Raw genomic sequence first — 21,153 nt, forward strand, 5'->3', positions numbered from 1 at the left:
CCAGTTCCATCCACATGGAAGCAAATGGTGGGTATTTGTCATTTATAATGGCTGAGGAATATTCCATTCTATACATAGACCATATCTTCTTTATCCATTCATCTTTCAATGGACACCGAGGCTCCTGCCACAGTTTGGCTATTGTGGACACTGATGCTAGAAACATCGGGGTGCAGGTGTCCCAGAATTTCACTGCATCTGTATCTTTGGTTGTCAGTCCCCAGCAATGCAATTGCTGGGTCATAGGGCAGATCTATTTTTACCTCTTTGAGGAACCTCCACACAGTTTTCCAGAGTGGCTGCACCAGTTCCCATTCCCACCAACAGTGCAGGAGGGTTCCCCTTTCTCCACATCCTCTCCAACATTTGCAGTTCCATACTCTTATATAGAGATTATTATTGATAAACCAATAGATCACAAGTTTTGAGAGAGATCCCAAGGTTCATATTTTATAGCGCCAGTCACAAGGAAGACAGAGGGACCATCCTCGGGGATTGATTGGTCCAGTTAGGGAAGACACTCTCTTCTGACCAATGTGTTACAGCCTGAAAAGGAACAATATTGAATGTGGATGCTCTGGCTGCCACACAATAATGGCATGACTGTAGAGAGGGAAAAATGGCAATCTGGTCAGATGATTCCATGGGCTTCTCATAAAATTAATGCCTTAGGATCTCAGCAGGCATATATATTTTTCATTTAAAATTTTAAAAAACCCACCACATAATATACCGATATATTGAAGGTTGAGGAGCAGAAACCTGGGAACATGTCGTTGGGCTGGGTAGCTGATTTTAAATGAGGCAGTTCTGAAGCACATCTATAACTGAAGACTGCTGGTGCACCCCCAACAACCCAACAATGGCGGGGTGGTAAGTTGTTCACCCCAGGGTGGAATCCGGGCAGGTAGCACTGCAGATGTTATCATGAGCCCCTTGTGTTTCCAGGGTACATTTTCTGACATAAATCTAGAGAATAGTTCCTCTAATATTCCAGGGAGACTTTATTCACAGAAACACTTAGGAGAGGGATGATAGTTGGATGAATGATAGCTCTCCCTGGTGAATATAGACTAGGGCTCACAGCTGATGCTTGTCTTCCTCCTCCTCTGTCAATTCAGAAGTGCTCTCACTCTCAGTATCTCTGCTGGTCTCAGGGACGTACGTGGTAGTGTCACCCAGACCTCTTCTTGAGAGGCCTGAGCATCTAGTCACCATTCTCTTCTCAAGCTATGACTCTGCTTTTACCAGCATAGCTGGTCAAGGGGTCCCAAGGGTCCCAAGTGGGTCACTTGTGTGTCAACATATTTCTTCCTGCCCCCAATCCTGATGACCACTGTCTAGGAAAAATACTAAGGTGACAGCTCCTTACCTGTTAGGTTGTCACAGAGTCCCAAGAGCCCAGGAAGCACACATTTCTTAAGTTTAAAGAAACTCTTGCTGTGCATTCTGATTTAGTAAACCAGACCTCTGAAGCTACAGGGCCCAGACTTGTGAGGATGGGAAACATGTTCTCCAACAGGGATGTTGCACATGACAATGAGTAAGGCCACTCTTGCCCCAACCTCTTTCCTCCCACACCCGTTCATTCTCACCATATACAACTCTGAACTAGAGCAAATTGCATCCTGGAAGAAGGCTGTGCCTATAACACTCTGTTCCATAAGATTGACAGGGTCTGAGCAGTGTGACTAACCAATTCTGTATTTGGGGGCTCACCCATTATTGAATCTTTGTTGCTATGTAAAGCAGGTTCTTCGATGTGACGTTACATGGCATCCCATGTTCAAGAAATACACATTTTTGGAATGCCTGGGGGCTCAGCAGTGGAGCGTCTGTCTTTGGTTCAGGGTGTGATCCCAGGTACAGGGATCAAGTCCTATGTTGGGCTCCCCATCTTGGGAGTTGACTGGATTTGGGCTTCAGCTTCTGTCCTTCAGTTTTCTTCTGGGCTCTGCCACATGGAAATTACTTCTCAGTGTAATTCGTTTGATCAGGGTGATTGTTGATAACTCATGTTTTATGTAATCATTTTATTTGCTTTAGCCACAGGATTATCCTTATTACTTAAGCTTTTTCAGGTCTACTGCTCTGATTATGTTTCTGTGAGAATTCCCTAATTTCCTGGTATCTGGTATAGTTTTTGTTTTTAAAGATTATTTATTTATTTTGAGACACACACAGAGAAAGAGAGACAATCTCAAGCAGACTGGGAGCCATGTGCAGAGCCAACACAGGGCTCCATCTCAGGACTCTCTTTTTCTCTCTCTAAAAGTAAATAAATAAAATCTTTAAAAAATGTGGATTCCTGGACCCCAAACTCAGAGTTTCTGTTCCAGTTGTTATGGAGAGACAGTGACAGATCTAAATACCAAATATAGCATTGTTTCTAATTCAAGGCTTCTTAAACTTTGGATCACTTCAGAATCATTATGAAAATAGAAGAAATAGGGATGACCAGAACCTACCCAGGTCTACTACTTCAGAATCTGTTAAGATAGTGATACCACTTTTTATTTATAATTTCTACAGACATTTCTAGATGTCTACCAAAGTTTGAAAGCCATTTATTTAGTAATAACAATCTAATTCAGCCTTGCCAGAGCTTTGATTTTAACATTTCTATAGAGAAAATATATTTTCCATTAGCGCTGGTTTAATCTGTGTGCCTTTGGCTGCTTTAGTGTGTATCTTTATACTGTACCAACTTGTATCTATATAAATTGTATTTCTATATGTATATCTTTTGTATATCTGTAGGTATATGTCTATATCTGTGTGTATGTCTGTATCTCTATCTGTTAGTAGATAATTATATATTACAATGAACAGATTATTCTATATAATGTATCTATGTATAATGTATAATTTTCATCTATTAGGACCACAACTACTTCTTAAAATATATCTGAGGTCTATGAAGGAATTACCTCAGTTAAAATCTTTCTTTTTACCATACAAAAATGAGAGTATTCTCTTTTACTGCAAATGAATTATGCAGTAAAAAAGAAAAGAGAAGAAAATCCTTGTTTGTTTGTCTTTTAACTATTGCATGAGGATGGAAGTACCTGATTTATCCAGTTTCCGGGATGTAGCTCAGCTGTTATTATTATTTTACAGGAAGATTTAATGGTTGAGCAGTGAACAATCATCTTTAGTACTCATCCCGTTCCCATAAAAATTACTTAAGAAGAGAGATTTTGGCTCTTAAATGTTAAGCAACTAACATATTTCTAAATAATTACTGATTTAAAATTCAATCCAGTTTCCATTGGTTCCAACTTCTGTAATAAGGGCTTTAAATTTGTCTTCTAGAATTTTTTTAAAGTACTAAAATTGGTGATACCAGTACCTTTACCTGGTATATGTGAGTTGATTCTATGTATGTTGATTGTATGTTGATTGATTATAGACTAAAATGTAAAAACTCTTCTTAACTCATGGGTCTTACATACAGGAGATGCACCGGGTTTGTCTTATAGGCCATCGCTTGCTGAAATTTTTATAGCATCTACTACTTATGAAGAAGAATGACATTTGCCCAAAGTGTTACTGTCATATTTTAGAAGACATGGAATTTGCAAACGTCTCTCTGGGGAGATGGTAAATTATAAAGAGAATCTGACATCTCCTGTATTTAGGTCCCTTGTCACCTCTTACCATCTCAGCTCATCATGGAATGTTCTGTTGTTCAACTTTGTAGGAGGTTAAGCACAGCCTGGCCAGAAAACCTTTCCATATAATGAGAATTTTGGGCTTAATTATTAAAGTATTTCATAAATCTTTAATAATAAAACCTATAACTGAAGACATTTTCTCTGACCTAATTTTAAATACCAAAGCTGAAGATTCAATTAATTAGACCTGTGAGCTCAATAAAGCATTTAAAACAATAATTTTATCTTCAAAATAAATACCTTTTTTTACCAGAAAATTTAGGAAAAAATCGTTAATGGCCTAAATTCGAGGAAAAAGTGATGGTAGGCTCAAGTATCATGTATTAGGTAAAAATATAGCTATCAATTGTTAGCAGAAATAAAATGCCCAAATTTGAATTGTACATGTTAACAACAGCTATTTTCCAAGGAGAATTATACTGGTTGAGGTTGTTATTGTATCTGTCTTTTCTGGGAGTTTCAAGATAAAGTATCAGCTCATTTAAAAATATTTCTTAACCATTTACTACTTACTATATTATAGCATTGATTTTTCTGTATGGGGAAAAGTCACAGTGCCTAAAATAGTTGATAAACACAAGTAATTCACGACAAGTATGAGAGTCAAAAAGATGGCCTGACTATCCTAGGAAAAAATAATTTTTGCTTATTTGAAAACTACAGCAATGAACCCAGGTCAAGACAGCTGTTAACATAGGTACTGCTTTCGGCACATGGTACCCTAACTTTATGTTCCCACGGTGGCTAAATAATGGCCTTAATGGTCTCTGCTATGTAATTCCCAGAATCTGTGAATATGTTATCTTATATGGCAGTGTGATTAGGGATCTTGAGAGAGATTAGATTATCTTTTTTTTTTTTTTTGAGATTAGATTATCTAAGTGGGTTTGGTGTAATCACAAGAGAGAAGGGAAAATCATGCGGAGATTCCAGGATTGAAGCAGAGTTCAGCAATGGAATGGGGAAGGTACAAGGGCTGGCTCGAAGATGTAGGGTGGGAGCAGAGGCCCAGAAATGCAACTGGTCTCTAGAAGCTAGAAAACACAGGGAGATGGGTGTTCCTTCCAGAATGTTGATTTTAGACTCTGACTTCCAGAACTATAAAATAATCAATCTGTTGTGCTGTACCACCGAGTTTTAAATAATTTGTTACAACAGTAATTGGAAACAAACACAGAAAGTAATGCCACCTCCAATGCAGGTCTCGAGGTAGCGCAGTAGAGTCTGTAAAGACATATTTAATAGACCTGATGTATCAATACAATGTATTTTATGCCCCTCTGTGCTTGAATATAGACTACAAAATCCAACAAACACTTCTTGGTTTGGGAGGGTGCTTAGAAGATAAAGTTAGAAAGGGAATGAATTCAAACACTGGATAAAATGAAGTTCAAGCTTCTTTGTACATCACTAAAAGCCTTAATAAAACTTAAAATTAAAAATCTGGGAACCACTTGCATAGTTAAAAATGATTTCATATCCGGTTACTTTATGTGAATAAAGATAATGCAAAGTATGTCCCACAGTTTGCACTTAATCCATAGCCTGGTTCTCTATATGGACAGACTTCAGTGATCTCACTTTACCACTCAGAGTACAAACCATGGCTTTCCTTGTTGCACACACTGTACCCAAAAGTGTGTTGGCATTGTTTTTAAATATTTTATTTATTTATTTATTTATTTATTTATTTATTTATTTACTTACTTACTTACTTAATTATGAGAGAGGAGTGTGAGCAGGGGAGGAGAGGGAGAAGCAGACTCCCTGCTGAGCAGGGAGCTGGATGCAGGACTCGATCCCAGGACCTTGAGATCATGACCTGAACTGAAGGCAGACTCTTCACTGACCGAGCCACCCAGGTGCTCCTGTGTATTGACTTTTTCATGAATATGTGCCATCCCGCATGTCGCAAATAATGAAATATTTTAAAGTGTTTATTACTTTGGACGATAGCCAATTAATAATTATGGCCCATAAGAGGAAAATGTCTTAGGCAAGTATTACTTATGAGTTTGATGTCACAAATACATCAAAATGACAAGTTTTGCAACTTGTGGTTTTTCTTCATTAGCTTGGTATCTAGGATATGAAGTCTCAGGGACTGTTCAGGGAGCTCTAATCCTAGACCCCAACATCACTTGCAGAGTCATTTCACTTTGGCTCAGGTATAAACTCCTCATGTACAAACAAACAAGGAATTTAAATTTGTTTTAATTTATTTATTCATGAGAGACATAGAGAGAAAGGCAGAGACATAGGTACGGGGAGAAGGAGGCTCCCTGCAGGGAGCCTGATGGGGGATTCTATTCCAAGACCCCGGGATCACAACCTGAGCCAAAGGCAGATGCTTAACTGCTGAGCCACCTAGGCGTCCCAAACAAGGAGTTTAAAATGCAGTGCATGCTGAAGTGAAACATTTAGAAGGTTTTAGTTAAAACTATATTTTATAATAGTGAAAGGGAAAATAAGGGAAGGGAGAAGAAATGTGTGGGAAATATCAGAAAGGGAGACAGAACGTAAAGACTGCTAACTCTGGGAAACGAACTAGGGGTGGTAGAAGGGGAGGAGGGCGGGGGGTGGGAGTGAATGGGTGACGGGCACTGGGTGTTATTCTGTATGTTAGTAAATTGAACACCAATAAAATATAAAAAAAAAAACAAAAAAAAACTATATTTTATTCTAAGCACATGTTTTTACATCTCTGTACTTTTTGAAGCAAATTTAAATTATTACAAGTGGATAAAACAAATCCTACAAACAAGGGAATTTTTCTGATGCTATCGACCTGATGATTCATGATTCTAAGCTGATACTTAATTTTTTTAGTCAGTTGTTGTTTGTATTATCTTTCTGGGATGTTGGGAGTACAGATACCCATGTAGTTTTAGAGAGGAAACAATGTAAGAACTGTCTGTGTTCATTAGCTAGGAAAAGTGGCAAAGAAAACTAGAGGTGGGTGATTTAATTTTAGAAACATTTTTATCTTATTTTATTTAAATCCAATTAATTCACGTATAGTGTATTATTAGTTTCAGAGGTAGAGTTCAGTGATTCATCACTCTTATACAACACCCAGTGCCCTCCTTCATGCTTATTACCCAGTTACCCCATCCCCCCAACCCTCTCCCCTCCAGCAACCCTCAGTTTGTTTCCTATAGTTAAGAGTCTCTTATGGTTTGTCTCCTTCTATGATTTTGTCTTATTTTTTCTTTTCCCCATGATTCTCTGTTTTGTGTCTTAAATCCCACATATGAGTGAAACCATACGATAATTGTCTTTCTCTGATTGACTTACTTCACTCAGCATAATACCCTCCAGTTCCATCTATGTCAATGTAAATGGTGGGTATTCATCCTTTCTGATGGCTGAGTCATATCCCATTGTATAGATAGATCACATCTTCTTTATCCAATCATTTGTCAATTTGTCAGCTCCTTCCACAGTTTGGCTATTGTGGACATTGCTGCTGTGAACATTGGGGTGCAGGTGCCCCTTCTAAGCCCTGTGTTTGTATCCTTTGGATAAATACCCAGTAGTGCAGTTGGGTCATAGGGTGACTCTATTTTTAACTTCTTGAGGAACCTCCACACTGTTTTCCAGAGTACTGCACCAGTTTGCATTCCCAGCAACAGTATAAGAGGGTTCCTCTTTCTTCATCCTCACCAACAGCTGTTGTTTCCTGACTATGTTAACTTTCCCCATTCTCGCTGGTGTGAGGTGGTATCTCATTGTGGTTTTGATTTGTATTTCCCTGATGACAGGTGATGTTGAGCATCTTTTCATGTTAGACATAATTTCTTACAGTTTGAAGACATTGTCTCACTTCATTCCTATTTCTATTCTGTTAGTAGTAAGAGTTCACTAGTCACTTTGAAGAGTCAACTTAACCTATGGTTAAGTTTTTATAATTGCAACAGTGAGAAATGTCAATTTCCATCATTTTACGTCTGTGTTATAGAAAGCGAGGGTTACTATTTGAGTATATAGTCCTTAAGAGACTCTAGTTGTTTCCATTGAAGATATTTAACAGGGTAGGGGCAATTATTCAAAGATAGAATGTTGACCTTAAATTTTGCTGGATAAAAACGGAAGAAGAGTTCAATACCTTCACACCTCAGCATGACTATTTTCATAGTCATGAACATAGACAATGTTGCGTGTTCTCTCTGAGGGATTTTCCACACACGGGAGAGTATTCCCACATTGAACACCCGTGCAATTCTGTTCACTGCTTTATCCACTGTAATACTGTATCAAAAGGATATTTCCATGAGGCCACTTACTTTTCATTAATTATGATTTTAGAAATATATAACAGTTCACTTAGGGATAAAATTTTACTCAGTATTACTTTTTAAAAAGATACATTGAGGTCCCTAGACTACCTCAATTTCCTGTTCCTTCCTGATATTCTAAAGACTTTGATGGATCCCTGAAACTCCAAACTCAATAACAAAAAGCTCTATACTTTTAACTTCTGCCTCGCATATTGAATCATTTTGGTCTAGGTCATCTCTTTCAAGTGGGGTCTGTCTTTTTTTTTCTTCTGACAAGTCCCAAAGGTGGAGCAGTTATTCTTCATGCTAATAATCACCGCTTCCTGATTTTTTTTCCTTCATTAACGAAACTCCATCCCTTAGAAACTTTTGCCTCATGCGGGTCAAGATTGGTCACTAACATTCTTGCAAACACCTCCTTCTTCACTGGAAATTTTAACTTCTTGCTTGGTGTCTTCTTTTTCACTCTTCTATGATCTATTCTATTCTATTCTATTCTATTATTCTTTCTATTCTATTCTATTCATCTGTAAAGAGACTTTGACGTCCACATAAGTTGTTTGGTCTTTGGACTCTTCCTCATTGTTCAATAAAAGTTTTGTTCAACTCCACCTCATTCTCCCATTCCCACAGTCATTTTCAATATCTGCCTCTGAAATCTCCATTTCCAACACCATCTCCTATTTCTCCAGCTCATATATTCTAGCGTGAACACTAACACATACGATCTTGCCAAGATCTAGTACCTATTGACCCAACGGCTTTTATTTTATGCCCTGGCCAGTTCTTTCTTCCTCTTCACTCTCTTCAATTTGAGACCCGTCACATTAATTACTCTAATGCATACACCCATAACTACCTGGATTCTTTCTCTCTTAATAATACTCAAATTTTAATTCCAGGATTGCAGTTATATCCAAATTTCTTACTATTCCGCATTTTCACTTATGTGGAAGTAAGTGGAAGCTAAAAAGATATAATACACCCTTACCTTTGATTTAACATCCCAACAATCAGGAGATCCTCAGTGCTACCCAACCAGCTAATACTCTTCCCTGGTAATGTCCCTTTTCATACTTGGAGACAACTGTTTCACATCTCAGCCTAATTCCTCAAACCACCTTTTCCTCCACTTCTTGCCAGGGACAAATTTTTATTTCACAAACAAACACAAGCAATCATGAGGATTTCTCTAGCCTCCTGGCAACTACCTGCAGGATGGCTGAAACAAAGCATACCTACTCAAGAGTGCTCCGTTTGTCACTGTCTCCTCTCTCAATTTATATTTCCCCTCTTCCCTGCATCATTCCCATCAAAATACAAACTTTTTATTATCATTCATCTTAAACCTCTTTCCTTTGACTCACACCACTGTCCAGGCTGATGTGTGTCTCAGTTTCCCTTTAGAAGAACATTTCTTGAAATATTTGTGTATAGAGACAACTGGGTGGCTCAGTGGGTTGAGCATCTGTCTTTGGTTCAGATCACGATCCTGGAGTCCTGGGATCGAGTCCCACGTCAGGCTCTCTGATCAGAGGGGGGTCTGCTTCTCCCTCTGCTCCCCACCACTTGTACCCACTTAGCTCTGCTCTCTCCCTCTCTAAAATAAACTTTAAAATCTTTAAACAAGAATATTTGTGTATATTTCCAGTTTCTTATAGCTCACTTTGCATACTAATCAAGTTTTTATCTTTATCACTCCACCAAAACTATTTTTATAAAAATGGGCAATTTTCTGTTGTCTTAACACTTCTGAGTTCTCATCTTACTTGACCTGTCTTATCATTTGATCTTCTCCTGAACTATTTTCTTCACATTGCTTCAGGATTACCACATTCCCCGTTTCCTTCTCATTCCATGAGTCAGTCTATATTGTTCTAATTTGCTGTGTCCTTATTCTAACATTGAAATATTTGAGATTCTCAGAACCTACATGTCCTTACCTAGAGTGATCTCATTTAGCTTCATGATTTTATATACTGAGTACTAATAGTTTCCAAATTTATTTCTAGCCAAATAAGTACTCTCTAGGTTTCTATCTAACCCTCTTCTTAGAAATCTAATTACTGTCTCAACATGTTCAAAGGTAACTCTTGGTATTACTCCTCAAAGAAAAATCTTCCCCACTTCTAGATTTCCCCATCTGCAATCTCTGTACTCAATTTGTCCATTTGCTCATGGTCATATAGGATTTGGACTCCACTTCTCTTTCCTCACTCCCTAAATCCAAGCCATTAGGAAGGTTTAGTTACAACATCTGTGGGATCCCTCTCTTTACCAACCTTGCCTGGCCATTGTCACTGAGGTAGCCTCTGACTATTCGTACTGCTTTCATACTTATTGTTAACATCCTTTTCTACACACAACTCAAGTTATCTTTTTTAAAATGCACATTCGAGCACATCATTTTCTTAAAACATCTTAATGGCTTCTTTTCATATGGAGTACACAGTTTAACCTCTTTGCCCAGACCTACAAGACCTTACATGGACTGTCCTGTAACTGCCTTGGTGACCTCATCTCCACTGTTTTCTTCCTGTCTCAATATCTTCTAGCATGTCAGGTATTTACTATCCTTCAGGTAGCCTCACAATATACGGCATCATCCCTCTGTATGTCTCAGGTTCTACTCAGATGTGGATTCCTCTTCCCTGCCTCAGTGAGATTCCATGGAATAGTATTCCTGTTCACCTCCCTCAGCATAGTATCTTTGGTACCTGCAGCACTGTGCATGTCAGATGACTCCTTCAACAACTCCCAGCTCAGTAATAAATGCAAAAGCTGGCCAGGGTGGCGCTGCCAGAGTTTGGTTTCTAATATTCTTCGTGCAGGCTTGTTTCTGACTGACCAGGTTAGATTACTGGACTCCAGATGGCAATCCCTGAGCCTGCAAGCATGGCCACAGAAGGGACCCCACAGCACCGACAAATATGGCATTGAGGTTCATATTGGTGTGGGTGATGACCTGGTGATGACCGTTAGCTGTCCTCAGTCAAAGGCCCTTGCAGACTGAGGGACAATTCTGGACCTCTTGACTGTCCAGGGATTACTTGTCCACAGACCACAGGGCTCTGAGCTCCTCTAAGCTGAGATGCAGCAGAGTGAGGACATAGCAATGGTGCAGTCTCTTTGCTTTTTCATTTCAAATATCTTCTTGCTCTCTGTCCATGTTTTGTGTCATCTCATAATTGGAGAGGATATTAACGTGTGCCCTAGACTCAAATATACAACATGTCTGTGATATAAAAACAGGTAGAAATGGATTAACCTTCACATGCTAGAAATTTAGTAAGCTCCTCCATGTGACATAGTTCTTTTCATAAGAAAACCCACAAAAACTCTATGTGAGATAAGAATTATGAGAATTAGCCTTCTTTTCTTTTCTCCTCCTGAGGAAATTGATGCTTATAGAGGCGAATAGATTTGCACAGGGTTCCCTTGCTGGTGATGGTAGCACCATGACTATAACTCAGAACTGTTTGACTCCAGACCCAAGATGTTTCTCCAAGGGGCTTTTCCCTTGACTAAGAAGAGATATCTTTGTATAGTGGAGATATATCTCAAATGCCACTGACTTGATTACTCGTTTATATCTGATACACTCTGGATAAAGTAAAGGCCAGAATTTAACTGAGCCTCTTTCTAAGCAACATGTCAAGAAGTACAGCTACAGGAAACTGTAATATTTGATCTGATATTGTCCTAGCTGCCTTTTATTGTTCCAGATTTCCAGATGGGGAGACTGAGGTACTGAGCAGTGAAGCCATTCGCCCCAGGTCAAGTAGGAGGTAGTGGGTCCGAGAGTCAAGCTCAGATGGTCCATCTCAAGAATCCTTACATTTAACCCTGAGGATCCTGAGGATGGCTGGCTACCAGGACCAAGATGAGGTGTTCCCTGAGAAGAGCTGGGTGGGAAGAATAGAGACCCATGCGGGCTTCCCTGTTTGGAAGAATTCAGTCAGGATCGTGGCTGTGTCAGAGGGCAAAGCTAAGTCCAATATGTCCCAGAGTACTTCCTTTCCTTTCCAGGAGTAAGGTTTGAGGTTTTAAAAAAGTCAGAGCTACCGGTTTGTAATGAAATACATCAACTTTCTTTTTTATGATTCTACATTGCTTGAGTTTCAATCTCAAACCATCTTGAAGGTAAAAGGAGAAAGGGCACATGTGAAGTCATGTGAGTGCTAGGGCTCCTCCCTGTGTGCTTGTTTTGTAGTTGGGATGCTTGATGAGCACCTGTGTGCAGCCCAGCGCCTGGCCTTGGGGACACCAGCCTCTGGATGGACAGTGGCATCTCTGTCTCACATGAGCTTGTGGCCCCTGATGGAGCAGTGTTATCACAGCATCACAATGACTGTTCCCATATGGCAGGGCTGGTATATCCATGTCTCTCATGCTGATTAATCTCCTCTTTTTTAAACTTTCTGTTTTCATTGGTTGAGTAGAAACACACTGGAAACAGAAAGGGAAACATAAGGTGAACTGACAATGTTTTTTTTTCATTTAGAAAGAGCTGTAAATATAGTACTTCTACCTCTTCATTAGGTGATAAAAGCAGATATTACATTGTTAAAAGCATAACAGTCTATGATTGTCCTTCAAGGAACAAATCTCATGGAAGGCCCTTTCTTGTTCGCAGTTACAATGGGACATGTTGGTTTCAACCTTTTTTTTTTTTTATTTGGTTTCAACCTTTTCAAGGAAAGAACCCAGTATGCACATTGACTCCTCATCCAAATGCAAATGAAATATCAGAAAGGGAGACAGAACATAAAGACTCCTAATCTGGGAAATGAACTAGGGGTGGGGGAAGGGGAGGAGGGCGGGGGATGGGGGTGAATGGATGACAGGCACTGAGGGAGGCACTTGACGGGATGAGCACTGGGTGTTATTCTGTATGTTGGCAAATTGAACACCAATAAAAAAATAAATTTATTATTAAAAAAATGCAAATGAGAATTTGTATTGACTGAGAATCCAAGGTTTTTAAAGCCCAATTAACAGATGATCCAGGCAAAAGTAACTTACTGCCCTCTTACTAGCAAATGTCTGCAGTCAATTTGAAAATTGCCATTCAAATACAAATTTCCTAATAATAAAAAAATCACATTTAAATTAGTGTTTTCTTTCTTAGTCATAAATCTATCCCCAGGCCCTAGTTTCATGAAGGAAATAAATGGGATTTCATGGACTTTTCCTATACTTAGAAGTTAGAGGAGTTTGGGATGCAGCAGTAGTGTGGAGTCCCTTCCGTTCTTGATCTAAGTAGAAGAAGATACTACAATATTTTACCCCCTTTCTATACTCATTCTCCAATGGAATTGACAAAATATCTGAAAAAATTGGAAGCACTAAAATTATATACACTTAAGTGAGCCAGGAGCAGCAACGAATTTTTCTCAATCTCTAAAAGGGAATAGACTGCCTTTGTCTTACTAACAAAAGCAATATAGTCTCTGGAAAGTAGGAAATGTCTAGTAAGTACTTTTGAATGAATTGATAGACCCCAATAATCTGGAAACCCAGAGGCAGCAGGATAACTGACAGATAGTTGAGGGGTCCCTGAAACTCCAGGCTCTTCTACACTCTGAGTGGGAAGCAGGCATCGAGAGGACCACACACCCTCTTCCTCTGGTGAATACACTGTGTCTCCCAGAACAGAGGAGCATTGGGACTATGGAATCCAGTAATTCAGTCACTGCATTCATCAGCCTGAGCTGTTTAAACAAAAAACAGACTGGGTGTCTTAAACAATAGACATTTATATCTTTAATTTCTGGGAGCTGGGAAGTCCAAGATTAAGATGCAGCAAATCTGGTTCTTGGTGAGAACTCTCTCCTTGGTTCAAGAGAGGTGGCTACCTTCCTTTTGTGTTCTCATGTGGCCTCCTTAGTGCACACACTGAGAGAGAGACAGAGAGAGAGAAGAAGAGAAGGAGTGAGGAAGAGAAAGATGGGAGGAAGAGGGAGAGGGGGAGGCAGAGAGGGTAGGGGGCAATAGGGGAAGGGATGGAGGGGGGAGGGGCAAGGATAGAGGGGGGAGGAGCAGGGATGGAGGGCCCAATTTAATGCATCAGGGGAAGATCCTGTTTGCTTCTCTCTCTTCTTCTTCTTAGAAGGTCACCAATCCTATCAGATTAGGATCCTACCCTCAGAAGTCCTTTAATCTCCTTTTGTTGATGGGGGAGGGGGACGGCCAGAGAGGGAGAGAGAATCTGAAGCAGACTCCACACTGGCACATCTCTGGACCCTGGGATCATGACCTGAGCTGAACTCAGGAGTTGGATGCTTAACTGACTGAGCCACCATGCGCCCCAGAAGTCATTTAATCTCAATTGCATCCCTATCTCCACATGTAGTCACATTGAAGGTTCGGACTTCAGCATATGAATCTGGGCAGTGGGGGGGAAAGGGGACAATTCAGTTCATAACCGTCAGTTCTGCTACCTATGAGTCCTCTTGCTTCTCCTTCTTTTTCTAAGATTTGATTTATTTATTTGAAAAGAGAATGAGAGAGAGCATGAGCAGGAGCAGAGGGAGAAACAGACTCCGCACTGAGCAGAGAGCTGGACGTGGGACTCGATCCCACGACCCTGAGATCATGACTTGAGCTGAAGGCAGATGCTCTACCGACAGAGATGCCAGGGTGCTCCGAGTCCTCTCACCTCTATTAAGAACCACATCTTCTCTGTACCAAACTAATTCTTTCTGTACAATGCAACCCTAAGCATGTGAGGTATTTTTAGAACTATTTCTTTAAATATGAACCCAATCATGTCACTTTTTTGTTAACATCATTCAATGAGTGCACAGAGGACTGGCTGCATCTACTCCTCTGTGAGGCTAAGTGAGTCTAGGATACATCTGGTCTTATCTTGTAGCTTCCATTACGTGAGCTAGAATTTTAAATTATATATAATATATCTCCAAATGGACACTTCTGTGGCAGACCATAAGAAGACTAGGAAAAGACTGAATTTGGAAAACTCACTTATATTTTTTAATTTATTTTATTTTTTATTTTTTATTTATTTTATTTTTTATTTTTGAATTTATTTACACATATATTATTATATATTTGTATATGATATAGTTATATATAACTTTATTTATATTTTATTATATTTTGAATTTCTGAATTATTAATTTTGAATTTGAGCATGTTTCCATATCAATAACAGAAAGTGAGTATATTTTAAAATTTCTGGTAAGAATATAAAAGGCACATTTCTGTGGATGACCTGGCAATTTCTTTCTTTTTTTTTTTTTTTAATTTTTATTTATTTATGATAGTCACACAGAGAGAGGAGAGAGGCTGAGACACAGGTAGAGGGAGAAGCAGGCTCCATGCACCGGGAGCCTGACGTGGGATTCGATCCCGGGTCTCCAGGATCGCGCCCTGGGCCAAAGGCAGGCGCCAAACCACTGCGTCACCCAGGGATCCCGACCTGGCAATTTCTAACAGTATGTCACAGTTACCCTTTGATCCAGAGATTCCACCCTGAGGAACCCCTGTCACTTGACAGCATTACAGAAAGATACATAGACAAAGCTGTGCGTTATAGCAACATTTTAACTCTGGAAACAACCCAAATGGTCATCCTCCAAGAACCAGTTAAATCAACTGTGGTGCATGCATATATTGAAGCACCAAGCAGAAATGAGGACTATTCAGAGTAAGAGTGGCCTCCAACACCCATGATTAACTGTAGAAGGGGAGGTGGGGAGCCGTATGCATAGCACGCTGCCTAAAGGGATAACTGTCCTTGTGTGTGTGCATGAATAGATTTGCATGTTTCAAAATGGAAGAAAACAATCTAAAAGTGGTTACTATGGGTCATAAGAATGGAACACGCTGTAAGGGAGAGTGGCTCCTTTTTCTGAAGACATCTTTTTTTCTAGTCTTGACTTTAGAAACCTGTTACTATTTTAATAATTACAAGACAAATTTAAATAAAGACACACCTAACATTGAAGGCCAAATGGAATGAATGAGCCCGTGTATCAAATTGGAGCTTTAACACACACAGGAAGTGGTAACTTGAAATGATTCTAACTCCAATACTTTTCCTGATATGCCTGGTGGAGTATTCCATGATGTAAGAAGCCAAAAGTAAAACAAATTGTTTTAGCAATGATAGTGTTACTTTAAGTGCTGTTATTGCTATTCTGAGTGTTGTGTATACATTTGATACATATAGATAGGTAGAAAGATATTACACTCTATGTGTGTATGTGTGTCTGTTGTGTAGTAAAACAAATATTTAGGTTGATGTGGAGGGTAGATTTTAAATGAAAGAAGATGATGATATACATAAAACCAAAAATTATAGTAAAAATCTTATATTTTTGTTAGCCTGAACTTTATATTTTACTAATTAAAATTAATATTTATTCATGTCTGTTCACTGGAAAAAAAAAACTAGGAAAAATAACCACCAACCACAGGAATCCTTAGCCACCTGTTATAGTATCTATAAAACATTGTCCAGTAAAAGGAATAGTGCTTCCTGGAGAAATGGTTTCTTTCAATTCTGGTTCAGGATATTAAGAAGTTTATGAGATAATCCCAGAACACATTGTCATATCAAGTAGTAAGAAAGTTATCAAAGACTTCTGCTAGGGTCACAGCAAGACTATTCAGAGGCAAATTTGTGGAAAATATCTCCTGTCACCAAGCAGATAATTCAATCATCAATAAGAATAATTGCAATGGATTGAACTCATCAGATATGATTAAGGGCAGGAGTTTAAAATGATACATAACTAGCTTCGATCATACTAGACAATCAATTCATGACTTTATTTTATATCTTTCAGCTTTATTGATGTCTAATTGACAAATAAAATTGTATTTCAAATGTACAATGTGATGATTTGATCTGTATATATAGTGAAATGATGACCACATTGAAGTTAATTGACACTCCCATCACCTTACATACTTATCCTTGTCTTGTGTGTGAGAACACGTCAGCTCTCCTCTCAGCAAATGCCCAGTATACGATACAGAATGAGGAACCCTCATCACCATGCTGTACATTAGATCCTCAAAGGTATTCATCTCCAGGTCACTGTTTAAAACTGGAAGAAAACAATAAAGAACCATTTATCTTGCTTTTTGTGTGTGTGGAAACTATGCCTCTGTTTAACCATATAACTGATAAGTGAAGTATGCCTCAATAAAGGTATCCCAGCTGATAAAGAAGATGCAGCAGAATTATGATATTAATACTATCCAGCCCTCATGATGTAGAGCATCTTGGCAATGATATCGATAGCACTTAACCTTAGAAAAAGACAGAATTTACATGGATGTTCAGGGAAGCACACAAAATACCTACGGATTTTTCCCATAAAAAACTTGATCACATCTTTGGATATAACAATAAATGACAGGGAAATACAGTCTTAGAGAAGTATTCCTGTGGTTGATATTCTCTGAAAATTCAGACTACGGAAAACCTCCTAGGGAAAATTACCTGGTTCTTTAACAACAACCACAAAAAATTACAAGGAAAAGTAAAATAAAGGGAGGGAGCTATGTAGATGAGAAGAGTTGGGGAGACACAACTATTAGTTCAGAGTTACAGACTATATTTACATCTTGATAAAACAAACAGAAAAATGGGGGCATTCAGAGAAATTTGAACATAATCTGGTATTTGACAAAGTGAAAAAATTAATTATTTTTTAAAGATTTTATTTATTTATTCATGAGAGACACACAGAGAGAGAGAGAGAGAAAGAGAGAGAGAGAGAGGCAGAGACACAGGCAGAGGGAGAAGCAGGCTCCATGCAGGGTCTCCAGGATCACACCCTGGGCCAAAGGCAAGCACTCAACCGCTGAGTCACCCAGGCATCCCAAGAAATTGATGATTTTATTTCAGGTGGGATAACAGTATTGTGTTTATGATGAAAAAGTGTTATCTTTAAGACACATACTGATATGGGATGACGTGAGTTACATTTGTTTCAAAAAAATCCAGGGAGTAGTAAGAGTAGTTTAGTTAAAGACACAATGAAACAATATTGGCTGTGAATTTATCATTGTTGAAACCACCTGGAGCAACTTTTTAAGATTTTTTGAAGCATTCCACAGTACAAATTAAAAGTTTTTAATAATATTTTCAGGACACCTGGATGGCTTAGCGGTTGAGTGTTTTTGCCTCTGGCTCAGGGCATGATCCCGGGGTCCTGGGATCAAGTTCCACCTCAGCCTCCCTGCGTGGAGCCTGCTTCTCCCTCTGCCTGTGTCTCTGTGTCTCTCATGAATAAATAAATCAAATCTTAAAAATATATATTTTTTCAATTATTGGAAGGATGAAATTATACAGAAACATGCGCAAGTACACTTTTAAGTATCACTGTTTGCTTTTATTGTTTAAGCACTATATTCAAACATATATGTTGTTCTAGAGATAGCTTGAGGAAATAAATCTAAACACCGCACACATAGGACAGCACTCATACCTTGAAAATACCGAAACTGCCAAATTCATTACTTAATACTGGCATTATTGGGCACAATCCTGACATGACCTATAAAAGGGATGTGATCTGTCTGTTTCTTCCAGACATTCCAATGGTTAATTTACTGAAAAACTGGAGATTTTGGTTCTGTCTAGACTTAAACCAAGTAAACGTTTCAAAAGAGTAACCATAAAAGGAGAGATTATGAATTCACAACAAATCTTATTACAGTTATTCTTATTTGCATGAAAGGGAATAGAACTGATGCATTTCTTCTTGGAATAGTGAGTTCATTTCAGCTGCTAGTGAAAACCTGGAAGTTTTATTATTATTATTTGAATTTTGGAAACTTTTATAAGCAGATTCTAGGAAGCCTGATGACAACAGTTACTATATGGAAACCGGATGATTAATTTTATAGATCATTCCCTGTTGTACCCAGAAACCTCTAAGTAAGTTTTTTCTAGCCACTCTATACCACTATTGCAGGGCTGCTTGGTGTGGACTTAATATTTTTCATCATTATATTTTGTTCAAGCACCTCAAACAATGCCTGGAATAGAGTTTTTGTTAGCAACTATTTATTGAATATCTGATGAGTATTTTCTCACTCCCTTAAGATTTCTCTACTATGTTTCTTCTCTTTTTTAAAAGACACACACAGAGAGAGAGAGAGAGAGAGAGAGAGAGAGACAGAGCACAAGCAGGAGGAGGGGCAAAGGGAGAAGTAGGCTCCCTGATGAGCAGGGAGCCTGATATAGGACTCGATCCCAGGACCCTGAGACCATGACCTGAGTCAAAGGCAGATGCTTTACTGCTTGAGCCACCCATGTGCCCTTATACTATGTTTCTCAATGGGAAGTGATTGGATAAGTTCATGTACTATGAGCTGATAATTAATTTCAAGTATCAAACTTTTTAGTGCGACTGACGTCATGAAGAGAATGAACCACTTACACTGAAATTTGGCTAGTTGAGAGAACATGTGGAGACTTAGGTTAATTCTGTCGTTGGCTGTCCAAGTGGCATTCTCAGTGTTAAGATTGTCCTCTGGTGAATGATGGCGTTGGGTCCCTGGATTGCCAACAAAACAATAAGGAGGTAGGACTACTCTGAGCAAAGCTAATTGGCTGCATATCAAATTAGATGCATATTATAGCCTGCACTCCATGGAGTGGATAAAGTTCGCTGGCTGACATAGTTTTTGTATATATATTCTCATCATGGGTTAAATAATTGTTCCCTTGAAAATAGCATACACTATATTTATATAGCAATCGGGACATACATTACCCGTGGCTTTTATTATGCATTAAATGGGAAAGATATTCTTAGTTTGATTCAATAAAAAAATTGCCTCAGAGGCCTTAACCAAAGACACTGCATTCCTTTATTTTTATTCCTCTAGGCAATGGACTTGTGGGCAGCACAAAGTAAGATGAATGACAGAGCCACCGAGTATACCTGGGGTAGGAATTCCATAATTGGAATTCACACAGACAACATTTTTTCTGAACTGCCATTACCTCTCGCAATTGATACCCACCATTTCCGAATTCATCCTACAGCTTTACCAATAGGTTGTGGGCAAATTCAGAGAAATGGTTGGGAGTTGAAAAGATACTACAAAAATGACTTGGTCTTGCTTTGATTTGCAATTACAATATATAAAGGCAATGATCGTAAAGATCCTCTCTCCCTGTATTTTCTACCACTTGATAGAAAAATGAGGTTAGTTTCAGTGGAATTGTTTTAATTACACAATATTCTTGTGACTAACGTCAAGGCTTGGAGTCCTGATATCAGGTTCTGGCTCTCAATCATTAAATACGGGGACGGTGAGCTGGTTGCAGGTTCCTGAGCCGCAGATCCTGTAAGAAGGCCTTTGAGGCTTGATCAGAGGCCTAGTTCCACCTCTTGGGAGAACTCGGGGAGACACACCTGGGGTGGAGGGGAGACTGCTAATTCAGTCCAACTGAACTTCTGGATAAGCTGCACATCAGAGGGAAGAGGGAAACATCTCTGTGCCCGGCTGAGATCTATATAATGTCATCCACAGTCGTTTCCCTCAGTTTAGTAAATGTAGCCTAATTGCAACAATGAGCATCTTATCACTCTGTTGGATTAACTTCTCCACTTTCTTTCTTCACAGGAGGTCAATTTCTTATATTTCTGCGAGGTTTAGATGTGTGCAAGTTCACCCCCATGTCATCCTTTGAGGAAAGCAGGGAAGTTATTATTTTCCCATCTTAGAGAGAAGAGGACCTGAAGCTCTGAGATGGCGAGCGATTTACTCAGTGTCCACACCAAGTAACTGGCAGAGTCATGCCTTCGGACACTTTCCATTTACTCGTCCATTCTTTCCATCTGTAAGTAGCGTACGTAACATACTCTGTTTTGGGCCGTATACAAATGAACAAGGTGAGGAATGTGGACAGTAAATCTAATTAGATAAGTAAATACATAATTATATTGGGTGACACATGGAATAAATGACACAGTAACACGTAAAGACCTTTCCAAGTAACTGAATTCTGGGCAGAAGGTAGAAATCTATGAATAAGGAGACAAGAGAGGTTGGGGTGTGGAGTCTTCTTGGATGATCCCAGCTGCCCCTAAGCCAGACTGGAATGGTGTGTGAGGGGATGTGGGCCTGGATCTGGGTCTCAGTTCCCACCAGGCTTTTCACAACCTCACCGTCTATCCATGCGTAGTGTGATGTAGCTG

This window comes from Canis lupus, chromosome 26 (genome assembly GCF_011100685.1).
Source record: "Canis lupus familiaris isolate Mischka breed German Shepherd chromosome 26, alternate assembly UU_Cfam_GSD_1.0, whole genome shotgun sequence".
Lineage (NCBI taxonomy): Eukaryota > Metazoa > Chordata > Mammalia > Carnivora > Canidae > Canis > Canis lupus.